The following is a 13,560-nucleotide window of genomic DNA, read 5'->3' on the forward strand; positions in this document are numbered from 1 at the left end:
CAGACCTGGCTCTTTCTGTACCCTTTGTGAAACACTTGGACCATCCTAACATTACCATAGTAAACGCAGCATTAGCCCCACCCCTGCTGAACAAACGAGGACGAGGGCAGGCACAACGAGTGAGGGGGACAGAGTGACCCAGTTTAGCAGTGGAATCAATGCACCAGGTGACCTAAACAGAGGATGGAGGGCAGCCAGAGTTGGGGGCTCCTGGTACCCTTCCTCTTCAGATGCAGAAAGAAGGGGAGGGCTTGGAGACCCCTAAGGAATTAGGGGGCCAAAGCGTGACATGACTAAAGCAAAATTCTAAATTGCTGGTATGGAGGGGAGCGGATCTGCCTAGAACTGTTCAGACCCAATTAAAACAAATGATAGTGTGAACAGCCCTAAAGTCAGGCATGAACATGGAAGCTGGTAAATTGACGCCTGTAAAACCTGGAACTGGAGTTGAGGCTAAAACTAGAGGAAAAATGACGTGGTTCTTGAAGAAGATGCCAAAACCTGGTTGCTATCGAAAAACGATGGGGGACGTCACAGATGCTAAATTACTGGATGGGTTGATAGTTCAGTAAGGGCCTTGGAATCAATTCATCTAACCCTTCTGGGAGAAAAAGCTGACACCCCATGTATAATACCTCCACATAAATCCACACACCCTAACTCAACGATGGATAGGGGTTCGATTCTGCCACCACAAGTACATTTAGATGGCCAGAATTTACTGCAGGGGGGGCGGTGGGAGAAAACAAGCACCTATCTGTACCAGTAAACCAAGCAATGAAGTATTGGTTGGGGTTAAACAAAATGCCTGACTCTTGGAGACCTCATTAAGGATGAACATCACAAGAATCGAGAAGATGATCAAGCTCATGGACAGCACCAGTTCAAGGGCTAGTCCTAGGGCCCACGTACCTGTTGTCATGAAGGGCTTTGGCGGTTAGAATTCAGCTTGTAGTCAAGACCGCTGGGAACTGTTTGAAAACACCCTCAATAATTTAGGGAAGAACATCGGGCCCATAGGTTGGTGGACCGGGATGTAGTGGAGTGAGGGGAAGGGGAAGAGGCCTTATTGGCACCTGACTCCTCAGTGCCCACATCGGCCTCCTCTTATGTAACACAAGAAAGGAGGAGGAGTCGAGGTCTGAGAATTTGCCTCCCGAGCAGGGAGTGCCTCTCAATTGTAGACTCACAAAGTGTGATGTCTATTGCCCTGGCCCCTTTTTTAAAATTATACGAAAGCATCAACGATACTATGAAGGAGCAGGCCACCCTAATAGGTATGCTGCACTCCAAAGTACTATTAATCGAGGGTTACATACTGCTGCAAAGGAAAGGGAATAGCGGGCCCTGCAGTGTAAGACAATAGCCTTTGAAGATCATGGTGTAGTGAAGCACTACTTTAATTGGCAAAAAGAGGTGCTCCAGGCTAGCTCTTTAGAGCAACTTGGACAGATTCTTATCCCAGAAAAATCTGACAAGGACAGTGGTGATTGTTTAACAATTGGTGAGGAGGTTGAATTTGATCCCCCAGTTAGGACATCTGGAAATACACCTGTTGACCCATTAGCACCTAAACCCCCTGACATAGTAGAAAACTTGGATGGAGTCCCAAATTCATTAAAACAAGACCTAGTGAATATAACAGGTGGAAAGTCACCCAACTGTGAAGCGCTATTAGATCCCTCCAGACCATACCAGATCTTTGTTTGCAGAAGGAGAAAAACACCGGGAAGGACATTACAAGTGCTAAAGCCAAATAAACAAAAATCTCTACCACTGGTGAGATACAATGACTCAAGGAAATTTCTTAGGAACTTGTCGAATCCTGTGGTGAAGAAGGGACCTACTATTGACTAAACTACTTTAACACTAAAGTAATTAAGAAGTCAAAGAGGGCTTTTGTGGATCAAACACTGAATCCATTGTGTTTAGAATTAGAGCCCTAGAAGCATGTGGAGGCTCTGATATCACTGCTGGATCTGTCGGTCTACTCAAACGCTGAGAATAAGTTTGGACCTGAACCTCCCTCTATCGACCCCAAAATTGTAATTGGCTGCTCAATCTCTCAAGTTTCCAACTGTAAAAAGGACTTGAATATTGTATATGTGAAATTTCAGACCTTAGCAGAGAAAAGAGAAGATGCTGACAGGAGCTATATATTGTCTGTGAAACCAATATGTTTAAACAAGGAGTCTTGTCCCTCATAGGGGTATTTGTGGTCCCAGGATTAGACTAAACTCCCTCATAAAAAGGAAGGGACGAGTAAGGGGAGGATTGTTGGGTACTCGGGTAAGAAAAAGAAGAAGGGGCAGGGCTTGGTCAAAACTGCTAATAGGATTGATACAAGGAGTCTGAAATGGGAACGGTTGGTTGACAGAGAGGTGGAACTAATATTGAATAGACAAAATGTTCTAGAGCTCTTACATTGTGTGCCAAATTTAAGGCAAATTTGTTCTAATTACTTTGCATTAGTTGAATTTGTAGATGCGGTGCGGTTAGACGCAGTTTACCTTCATAATCTCTCACCAATTGTGAAATACTTGCTTATGGAAGCGAGTGCTAGCTCAAAGTTATTGGGTTTCGACATCACTTCTGTATGGGATCAACAAACAGAGGAAAAGAAAGATTTTGAGGATTTGGGACAGTGGGTAGGTAACATTACTAAAAATATAGAACAAATAGAACAAACAAGTAGTAAGGAGAGAAGTAAAGGCAGTGTTGCTTTTAGGCCCGAAGATAGACAACCGGCTGATACCCAGCTTCTGAATGTGAGAGAGAAGGTGTTGTTACCTAAACACTCATTTAGCCTAACCATAGGTTGCAAAGGATGTACTGATTATGGGAGGAAGGCGGAAATTGCAGATGTGAGAGATCTAAAGTTGGGTGAGAAGGACTCTTGGGCATGGTTGCAGGGTGCGCTGTTGGGGTAGAATTCAAACTAGCTGAGGGCAGAGGGCGAAAGGGGCCAGAAATTACACTTGTTGGCCTCATGGAATACCCAGGGTCACACCCACCTCTTTGTGAAGTGGGAGGTGAACCTGAGAGACTTTGATCTGATTTTCCTTCAGGAGACATGGCTACGATCTAAGCCAAGTCTGCATAGTTATTCAGTTTTCCTTAATCCCGCTACCAGCAGCTGAAGCAGAAGTCATAAATCAGGCATTCTTGTGGCCTTTCGTAACGGTATAGGGTGGGAAATTGGAAAAAATTGGTAAGCCTACACCGTATATGAAAATGGTTGAGCTGTAATGGAACACGCAAAACACAGAAAATTACAAGGGAAATAGAATTCCGGGTGATTTTGAACTTGTATTGGCACCTGACAGTAGAGGGTAAGGAGCTGTTTATTGGGAACGTTTTAGATTTGATTGATGAGGTACTAAGTGGTGAGGGTAAGAGGTCCTTAATAGTTAGCAGATACCTAATTTGTAAATGCCAGAAAGGGAATGTGAGAGTGATTCAGGACCAGTCCCAGCACCTAACCCTATCAGAAAAAAAGGTGGCTTGCCTGGAACACTGCACTGGATTCAAGGGATTTACTTCTCTTGAATGGACATATTGAGGGGGATATTCCGAGCAACTATACTTGGCCTCGAGGTCCCCAAAAAGCAACAATAGATTATGTTTGTGTATCCAAAAACCTCATACTGGATTTTAAAGCCCTAGTAGTGAGGAACACTAAACTTATTAATCATGGGGTATTGAATTTGCTTAGGTCAGGAGGAGATGAAAGGAATGTTGTTAGGATGGGAGTCAAAGTAGAGGCAGCTAACGAGGAAGCATGCTTAACATGTCAAAAAAAACACAAGACTTTCACTGCACAATTTGTAGAGAAGATGAATCTAGACAAGAGGTCCAAGGGCATTGAATACGTTGATTACGCTCCGTTCTTGCAGAATTTTAAGATTGGGAAAGTCTCCCAAAGCAGCAATGGGCCTACGTTTTGGCACACCTATGATAGAGCAGTGGTTGAAAAATGAAGGGAGTTAAGGATAGCCCTTAGCAGACTAGTAAAAAAAAGCATGTGGCAACTGGACCTGAATGACCCAGCAGGTATCAAGCTAAAAAGGGATCATAGGGGCTAGATTTGCTGTCATAAGGCCACATTAACCTAGCAAAATTAAGAGTTAATGCTGAGAGTAATCTGCAAATAAATCTCATGAGAACTTTAGAGCCTTATTAAAAATGAGGATTCTCATCAGTCAGTTTTGCAGACAAGCAGCGTTTCTGAGGCGGTTTGGGTGGCCCATTTTAAAAATCTGCACTCGGTCAGACGAGTTGAAAGAGTGAATAGTGGAATAACTGCTATGGTAAATTAGCAGGTTCCCTTTGAAGCAAGGACAAGCACATCTAGCACACCGGGCACTGACGGTTTGACCACTGCTACCCTTAATCAGGAGCCAGATGTTTGGGCAGCTTTTCTGTGTGTTTTGTTCAAGCAAATAGATGCTCTGGGAAATATACCGGAATCATGGAGAAAAGCAACAGTGGTTCCGATATTTGTGAAGGGCAATAGGGATGATCCAAAAACCTATCGCCTTATTGCCCTTCTGAATGTCATTGGAAACATGTTCGGCTATTTGCTGCTTCCCCGATTAAATGCATGGTCAATAAGGTAGAACCACTGTTATACCCTTCAGACGGGATTTGTTCAGGATTGGGCACCAGCCCAAATATTGCACTGATCAATGACTTGAAGGGTAGAGCTACGGAAGGGAAGGTGAAAACATATGTTACCTTTGTAGACCTGGTTGCAACCTTTGATAGTATAAACAGTGTCAGGCTATGGGGAAAACTTGCAAATTGGTATTGCCCAGCTGACCTTTGAGAACAGTTACAGGCTCTTCATACTGGGGCATCAATGCAGGTTAGGTTGAATGTGAAGGGGCAACTATCAGAGGTGATTCCAACATTCAGGGGACTAAAGCAGGTCAGCCCTTTTGCTCCTGCGCTGTTTAACCTTTTTGTCTCAGACCTTGGTGAGAGGCTAGCTGAAGCAAAAAGATTTCCACCAAAATTTGGAGACACCAAAATCATCTCCTTGTTATATGTGGATGATCTGGTCCTGTTGGAGCAAACGGGGAGCGTTCTGAAAAGACTTTTGAAAAATTAGAAAAATATGTGGAGGAAAACAGGCTATACATAAACATCGGAAAAAACAAAATCCTGGTTTTGGTAAAAGCGCAGTGTAGGAAAAGATTGCATCCCGCATGGTGGCTAGGCACGACCCGAATTGAACAGGTGGCAGAGTTTAAATACTTGAGTGTTTCCATTACCATGACCAGTAGTGAGGCTAACACAGCAAAGGTTCTTAATGACAAAGCCAAAATGCTGGCCAATCAAACAAGGCTTTTGTGCAAAAAACTCTGCTGTTTCTTGACGATTCCGGTATTAGAGCTTTATAGACTCAAGGTTACTGCTATACTAACATATGGCGTGGAGTCTTTATTCTTTATCTGTGATTCTTTCTGCTCATTGATAGAGGTAAGCTTTGGAAGAGGGTTTTAAACCTGCCCATGGCTATGCCAATTCAAGCAATCAGACGAGAACAGGGCTTGTTCATATTAAAAGCTAAGGTTGAGTGGAGCTCATTGGCATTATACAGGAAATGTATTCTAGAGGATGCTTTACAGATTTGTGTAATAATGAAGAAGGAAATAAACATGGGCCATGGTAGAATACTGCACCAATGGGAAACAAAATGCAAAGACCTGCTTAATATGGTCTATATCTCAGAGGAGGAATTTAGGAGAAATCCAGATAAAGTGACAATAAAGCTATGGAGACTAGACTTGATTGTCACCTCTGAGGAAGCAAACAAGTTCAAACTAATTAATGAACTGGGGTATGAACCATGGGCGTGTGGCTCAATGCCGAAATATTTGCGAACATTTCCAAATAGTCATTTTAGAACCCAGTTCATGAGGATTCATTTAAACTTGATGCCAACGAAAGAAGTCTTGTCAGTGAGATTGAAGGTTAGACCAACAGTGGTAGAATGTGACTCCTGTAAAGCACCAGGGTCGGTAGGAAATTTAAGACACATTTCGCACAGCTTTGACTACATTGAGGTTGAGTCATTTTAAACACTTCTTGGACTCATTAAGCACTATATCTCCAGCGGTGGTTGCTTTTACTGAGTGGAGAAAACAGTTCCTTAGTTTTCGCTACAGCACTGTTTTTAAGAATTGTTTTTGACTTGGCAAGATTTATATGTAAATTTGTACTAGGGAATTTGCTGTTTTTATGTTTGGTGGGATGTCTATTTTATACATGAATTGGATCTTATTGTTTTATGGGGAGTTTTGGAATTGTTTGGAAGGAAGTGTAATTGCAAATAAAGTTTGTAATAAACTAAATAGTGCAAATAAAAATACATTTAAAAAGTGTGGTCTCATTTAATGTTACCAAGTTTCTTTTTTATTTAGTTTCTAAAAATAGAGCTTTCCTACCGCAAGCCCTGAATTGTACATCAGGTTTTTGCTGCCCACGTTTGTCTATCATAATGAACAATGTCTTTGAACTGTGCCCATGTTTCAAATAGGGATTGCTGTTATTTATTAAATTGTGCTTTTTACAGACCCATGTTCTGGCCCTGTAATGGGGAAATCAGTAAGGCCTACCATGCCTTATGTTTGTAACATCTCGAAGATGCTTGCTTTATGGGGAGCGATAATGCCATTAGGCACTCGCAGCTCCATGCCAACACGTTCAGCTTGTTCGAAGCTGAAGCATACTATAATTTGTAAAATCAAAAAATAGTCCATAGGCGCCGTTTTGAGAATGAACACGGCTAAATGAGCTGTTCTTTGGGAAGGTACCCACTGAAGAGTCCCCAACCACACTTTAGCTCACTGTACCTTTTCAAAGAAGGGAAAGGTCCATTTGCATATCAGTCATTGACCCGCCCACATGGGCAGTCCAGCACCAAAATGCTATGGCAATTCTCTTCTGAACAAGAGTACCAACAGCAACCCCAGACACGTGTTTCAGCCTTATTGGGCCTCATCAGTGAGGTGGAGCTGTGCCTCTCTGAGCACAGTGAGTAAGGGGTCCACGTCTAGATGACCATAGGAATCTTAGTTTGACTAAACCTAAGTCCCTTAAACAATCCAAAAAAAGTCCATAGGCGACCCTCTTTGAGAATGAACACAGCTAAATGACCTGTTCTTCAGGAAGGTACCCACTCAAGCGTCCGCAGCCACATTTTAGCTCACTGTACCTATTCAAAGAAGGGAAAGGTCCATTTGCATATCAGTCATTGACCCGCCCACATGGGCAGTCCAGCACCAAAATGCTATGGCAATTCTCTTCTGAACAAGAGTACCAAAAGCAACCCCAGACATGTGTTTCAGCCTTATTGGGCCTCATCAGTGAGGTGGAGCTGTGCTGTGCCTCTCTGAGCACAGTGAGCAAGGGGTCCACGTCTGGATGACTCTGGAAACTAAGGGTGACTAAACCTAAGTCCCTTAAGCAATCAAAAAATAGTCAATTGGTGCCCCTCTTTGAGAACAAACACAGCTAAATGACCTGTTCTTTAGGAAGGTACCCACCAAGAGTCTCCAGCCACACTTTAGCTCACTGTATCTTTTACAGAAGGGAAATATCAGTTTGCATATCTGTCTTTGACCCGTCCACATGGGCAATCCAGCGGCGAAATGCTGCAGCAATTCTTTTCTTAACAAAAGTACCAACAGCAACCCCAGACGTGTTTTTCAGCCTTGTTGGGCCTCATCTGTGTGGTAGAGCTGTGTCTCTCAGAGCACATTGATCAAGGGGTCGCCGTCTGGATTACCCTAGGAAATTTAGGGTGACTAACGGGAGGATATCTAAGGGACAACAAGCTCGCCTTAGAAGCAAGACGACACGGAGCAACACAGGTTCAACCGTTGGGTCCGCCCTTAGAAACCTCTGGGTATTAAGCATGTTATAACTAACCTATCATATCATATCATAAACCTAAGTCCCTTAAACAATAAAAAAATACACCATATTCGCCCCCCTCTTTGAGAACAAACATGGCTAAAAATCATGTTCTTTACCCACTCAATAGTCCGCAGCCACACTTTAGCTCACTGTACCTTTTCAAAGAAGGGAAAGGTCCATTTGCATATCAGTCATTGACCCGCCCACATGGGCAGTCCAGCACCAAAATGCTATGGCAATTCTCTTCTGAACAAGAGTACCAACAGCAACCCCAGACATGTGTTTCAGCCTTATTGGGCCTCATCAGTGAGGTGGAGCTGTGCCTCTCTGAGCACAGTGAGCAAGGGGTCCACGTCTGGATGATTCTGGGAAACTAAGGGTGACTAAACCTAAGTCCCTTAAGCAATCAAAAATAGTCCATTGGTGCCCCTCTTTGAGAACAAACACAGCTAAATGACCTGTTCTTTGGGAAGGTACCCACGAAAAGTATCCAGCCACACTTTAGCTCACTGTATCTCTTACAGAAGGGAAATAGCAGTTTGCATATCTGTCTTTGACCCGCCCACATGGGCAATCCAGCGGCGAAAGGCTGCGGCAATTCTTTTCTTAACAAGAGTACCAACAGCAACCGCAGACGTGCTTTTCAACCTTGTTGGGCCTCCTCTGTGTGGTAGAGCTGTGTCTCTCAGAGCACATTGAGCAAGGGGTCGCCGTCTGGATTACCTTAGGAAACTTAGGGTGACTAATGGGAGGATATCTAAGGGACAACAAGCTCGCCTTAGAAGCAAGACGACACGGAGCAACACAGGTTCAACCGTTGGGTCCGCCCTTAGAAACCTCTGGGTATTAAGCATGTTATAACTAACCTATCATATCATATCATAAACCTAAGTCCCTTAAACAATCAAAAAATACACCATATTCGCCCCCCTCTTTGAGAACAAACATGGCTAAAAATCATGTTCTTTACCCACTCAATAGTCCGCAGCCACACTTTAGCTCACTGTACCTTTTCAAAGAAGGGAAAGGTCTATTTGCATATCAGTCATTGACCCGCCCACATGGGCAGTCCAGCACTAAAATGCTATGGCAATTCTCTTCTGAACAAGAGTACCAACAGCAACCCCAGACACGTGTTTCAGCCTTGTTGGGCCTCATCAGTGAGGTGGAGCTGTGCCTCTCTGAGCACAGTGAGTAAGGGGTCCACGTCTGGATGACCATAGGAATCTTAGGGTGACTAAACCTAAGTCCCTTAAACAATCCAAAAAAAGTCCATAGGCGACCCTCTTTGAGAATGAACACAGCTAAATGACCTGTTCTTTGGGAAGATACCCACTGAAGAGTCTGCAGCCACACTTTAGCTCACTGTACCTTTCACAGAAGGGAAATATCTATTTGCATATTAGTCTTTGGCCCGCCCACATGGGCAGTCCAGCAGCATAATGTTATGGCAATTCTCTTCTGAACAAGAGTACCAACAGCAACCCCAGACACGTGTTTTAGCCTTATTGGGCCTCTTCAGTGAGGTGGAGCTATGCCTCTCTGAGCACAGTGAGCAAGGGGTCCACGTCTGGATGACTCTGGGAAACTAAAGGTGACTAAACCTAAGTCCCTTAAGCAATCAAAAAATAGTCCATTGGTGCCCCTCTTTGAGAACGAACACAGCTGAATGACCTGTTCTTTGGGAAGGTACCAACCAAGAGTCTGCAGACACACTTCAGCTCACTGTACCTTTTACAGAAGCGAAATAGCAGTTTGCATATCTCTCTTTGACCCGCCCACATGGGCAATCCAGCGGCAAAATGCTACGGCAATTCTCTTCTGAACAAGAGTACCAACAGCAACCGCAGACGTGTTTTTCAGCCTTGTTGGGCCTCATCTGTGAGGTAGAGCTGTGTCTCTCAGAGCACATTGAACAAGGGGTCGCCGTCTGGATTACCCTAGGAAACTTAGGGTGACTAATGGGAGGATAGCTCAGGGGCAACAAGCTCGCCTTAGAAGCAAGATGACAGGGAGCAACACAGGTTCAACCGTTGAGTCTGCACTTAGAAACCTCTGGGTATTAAGCATGTTATAAATAACCTATCATATCATATCATAAACCTAAGTCCCTTAAACAATCAAAAAATACACCATATTCCCCCCCCCCCCTTTGAGAACAAACATGGCTAAAAATCGTGTTCTTTGGGAAGGTACCCACTCAATAGTCCGCAGCCACATTTTAGCTCACTGTACCTTTTCAAAGAAGGGAAAGGTCCATTTGCATATCAGTCATTGTCCCACCCACATGGGCAGTCCAGCACCAAAATGCCATGGCAATTATCTTCTGAACAAGAGTACCAAGAGCAACCCCAGACACGTGTTTCAGCCTTGTTGGGCCTCATCAGTGAGGTGGAGCTGTGCCTCTCTGAGCACAGTGAGCAAGGGGTCCACGTCTGGATGATTCTGGGAAACTAAGGGTGACTAACCCTCAGTCCCTTAAGCAATCAAAAATAGTCCATTGGTGCCCCTCTTTGAGAACAAACACAGCTAAATGACCTGTTCTTTGGGAAAGTACCCACGAAAAGTCTCAAGCCACACTTTAGCTCACTGTACCTTTCACAGAAGGGAAATATCTATTTGCATATTAGTCTTTAGCCCGCCCACATGGGCAGTCCAGCACCAAAATGCTATGGCGATTCTCTTCTGAACAAGAGTACCAACAGCAACCCCAGACACGTGTTTCAGCCTTGTTGGGCCTCATCAGTGAGGTGGAGCTGTGCCTCTCTGAGCACAGTGAGCAAGGGGTCCACGTCTGGATGACTCTGGGAAACTAAAGGTGACTAAACCTAAGTCCCTTAAGCAATCAAAAAATAGTCCATTGGTGCCCCTCTTTGAGAACGAACACAGCTGAATGACCTGTTCTTTGGGAAGGTACCCACCAAGAGTCTGCAGACACACTTCAGCTCACTGTACCTTTTACAGAAGCGAAATAGCAGTTTGCATATCTCTCTTTGACCCGCCCACATGGGCAATCCAGCGGCAAAATGCTACGGCAATTCTCTTCTGAACAAGAGTACCAACAGCAACCGCAGACGTGTTTTTCAGCCTTGTTGGGCCTCATCTGTGAGGTAGAGCTGTGTCTCTCAGAGCACATTGAGCAAGGGGTCGCCGTCTGGATTACCCTAGGAAACTTAGGGTGACTAATGGGAGGATAGCTCAGGGGCAACATGCTTGCCTTAGAAGCAAGATGACACGGAGCAACACAGGTTCAACCGTTGAGTCTGCACTTAGAAACCTCTGGGTATTAAGCATGTTATAAATAAGCCATCATATCATATCATAAACCTAAGTCCCTTAAACAATCAAAAAATACACCATATTCCCCCCCCCCCCCTTTGAGAACAAACATGGCTAAAAATCGTGTCCTTTGGGAAGGTACCCACTCAATAGTCCGCAGCCACATTTTAGCTCACTGTACCTTTTCAAAGAAGGGAAAGGTCCATTTGCATATCAGTCATTGTCCCACCCACATGGGCAGTCCAGCATCAAAATGCCATGGCAATTATCTTCTGAACAAGATTACCAAGAGCAACCCCAGACACGTGTTTCAGCCTTGTTGGGCCTCATCAGTGAGGTGGAGCTGTGCCTCTCTGAGCACAGTGAGTAAGGGGTCCACGTCTAGATGACCATAGGAATCTTAGTGTGAATAAACCTAAGTCCCTTAAACAATCCAAAAAAAGTCCATAGGCGACCCTCTTTGAGAATGAACACAGCTAAATGACCTGTTCTTTGGGAAGATACCCACTGAAGAGTCTGCAGCCACACTTTAGCTCACTGTACCTTTCACAGAAGGGAAATATCTATTTGCATATTAGTCTTTAGCCCGCCCACATGGGCAGTCCAGCAGCATAATGTTATGCCAATTCTCTTCTGAACAAGAGTACCAACAGCAACCACAGACACGTGTTTTAGCCTTATTGGGCCTCATCAGTGAGGTGGAGCTGTGCCTCTCTGAGCACAGTGAGCAAGGGGTCCACGTCTGGATGACTCTGGGAAACTAAAGGTGACTAAACCTAAGTCCCTTAAGCAATCAAAAAATAGTCCATTGGTGCCCCTCTTTGAGAACGAACACAGCTGAATGACCTGTTCTTTGGGAAGGTACCCACGAAGAGTCTCCAGCCACACTTAAGCTCACTGTATCTTTTACAGAAGGGAAATAGCAGTTTGCATATCTGTCTTTGACCCACCCACATGGGCAATCCAGCGGCGAAATGCTGCAGCAATTCTTTTCTTAACAAGAGTACCAACAGCAACCGCAGACGTGTTTTTCAGCCTTCTTGGGCCTCATCTGTGTGGTAGAGCTGTGTCTCTCTGAGCACAGTGAGTAATACAATGGGCCTCATTACGGGTCGAGCGGTCTGGAAATAACAGTGGCGGTAAACCTGCCGCCACTGTTAATACCGGACCGCCCGATCTCGAGTCCTGCAGGCGGGAGGTGGCGTTCCCTCCAGGTCCGGCCTGGCGGGTTTAACCAGGGCTCCACCGGAGTAAGGGCTCCACATCTAGATGACCATAGGAATCTTAGTGTGAATAAACCTAAGTCCCTTAAACAATCCAAAAAAAGTCCATAGGCGACCCTCTTTGAGAATGAAAACAGCTAAATGACCTGTTCTTTGGGAAGATACCCACTGAAGAGTCTGCAGCCACACTTTAGCTCACTGTACCTTTCACAGAAGGGAAATATCTATTTGCATATTAGTCTTTAGCCCGCCCACATGGGCAGTCCAGCAGCATAATGTTATGCCAATTCTCTTCTGAACAAGAGTACCAACAGCAACCCCAGACACGTGTTTTAGCCTTATTGGGCCTCATCAGTGAGGTGGAGCTGTGCCTCTCTGAGCACAGTGAGCAAGGGGTCCACGTCTGGATGACTCTGGGAAACTAAAGGTGACTAAACCTAAGTCCCTTAAGCAATCAAAAAATAGTCCATTGGTGCCCCTCTTTGAGAACGAACACAGCTGAATGACCTGTTCTTTGGGAAGGTACCCACGAAGAGTCTCCAGCCACACTTAAGCTCACTGTATCTTTTACAGAAGGGAAATAGCAGTTTGCATATCTGTCTTTGACCCACCCACATGGGCAATCCAGCGGCGAAATGCTGCAGCAATTCTTTTCTTAACAAGAGTACCAACAGCAACCGCAGACGTGTTTTTCAGCCTTCTTGGGCCTCATCTGTGTGGTAGAGCTGTGTCTCTCAGAGCACATTGATCAAGGGGTCGCCGTCTGGATTACCCTAGGAAACTTAGGGTGACTAACGGGAGGATATCTAAGGGACAACAAGCTCACCTTAGAAGCAAGATCACACAGAGCAACACAGGTTCAACCGTTGGGTCCGCCCTTAGAAACCATGGGTATTAAGCATGTTATAAATAACCTATGATATCATATCATAAACGTAAGTCCCTTAAACAATCAAAAAATACACCATATTCGCCCCCCTCTTTGAGAACAAACATGGCTAAAAATTATGTTCTTTACCCACTCAATAGTCCACAGCCACACTTTAGCTCACTGTACCTTTATAAAGAAGGGAAAGGTCCATTTGCATATCAGTCATTGACCCGCCCACATGGGCAGTCCAGCACCAAAATG

This window comes from Ambystoma mexicanum, chromosome 4q (assembly GCF_040938575.1).
Source record: "Ambystoma mexicanum isolate Mex_15411 chromosome 4q, UKY_AmexF1_1, whole genome shotgun sequence".
NCBI lineage: Eukaryota > Metazoa > Chordata > Amphibia > Caudata > Ambystomatidae > Ambystoma > Ambystoma mexicanum.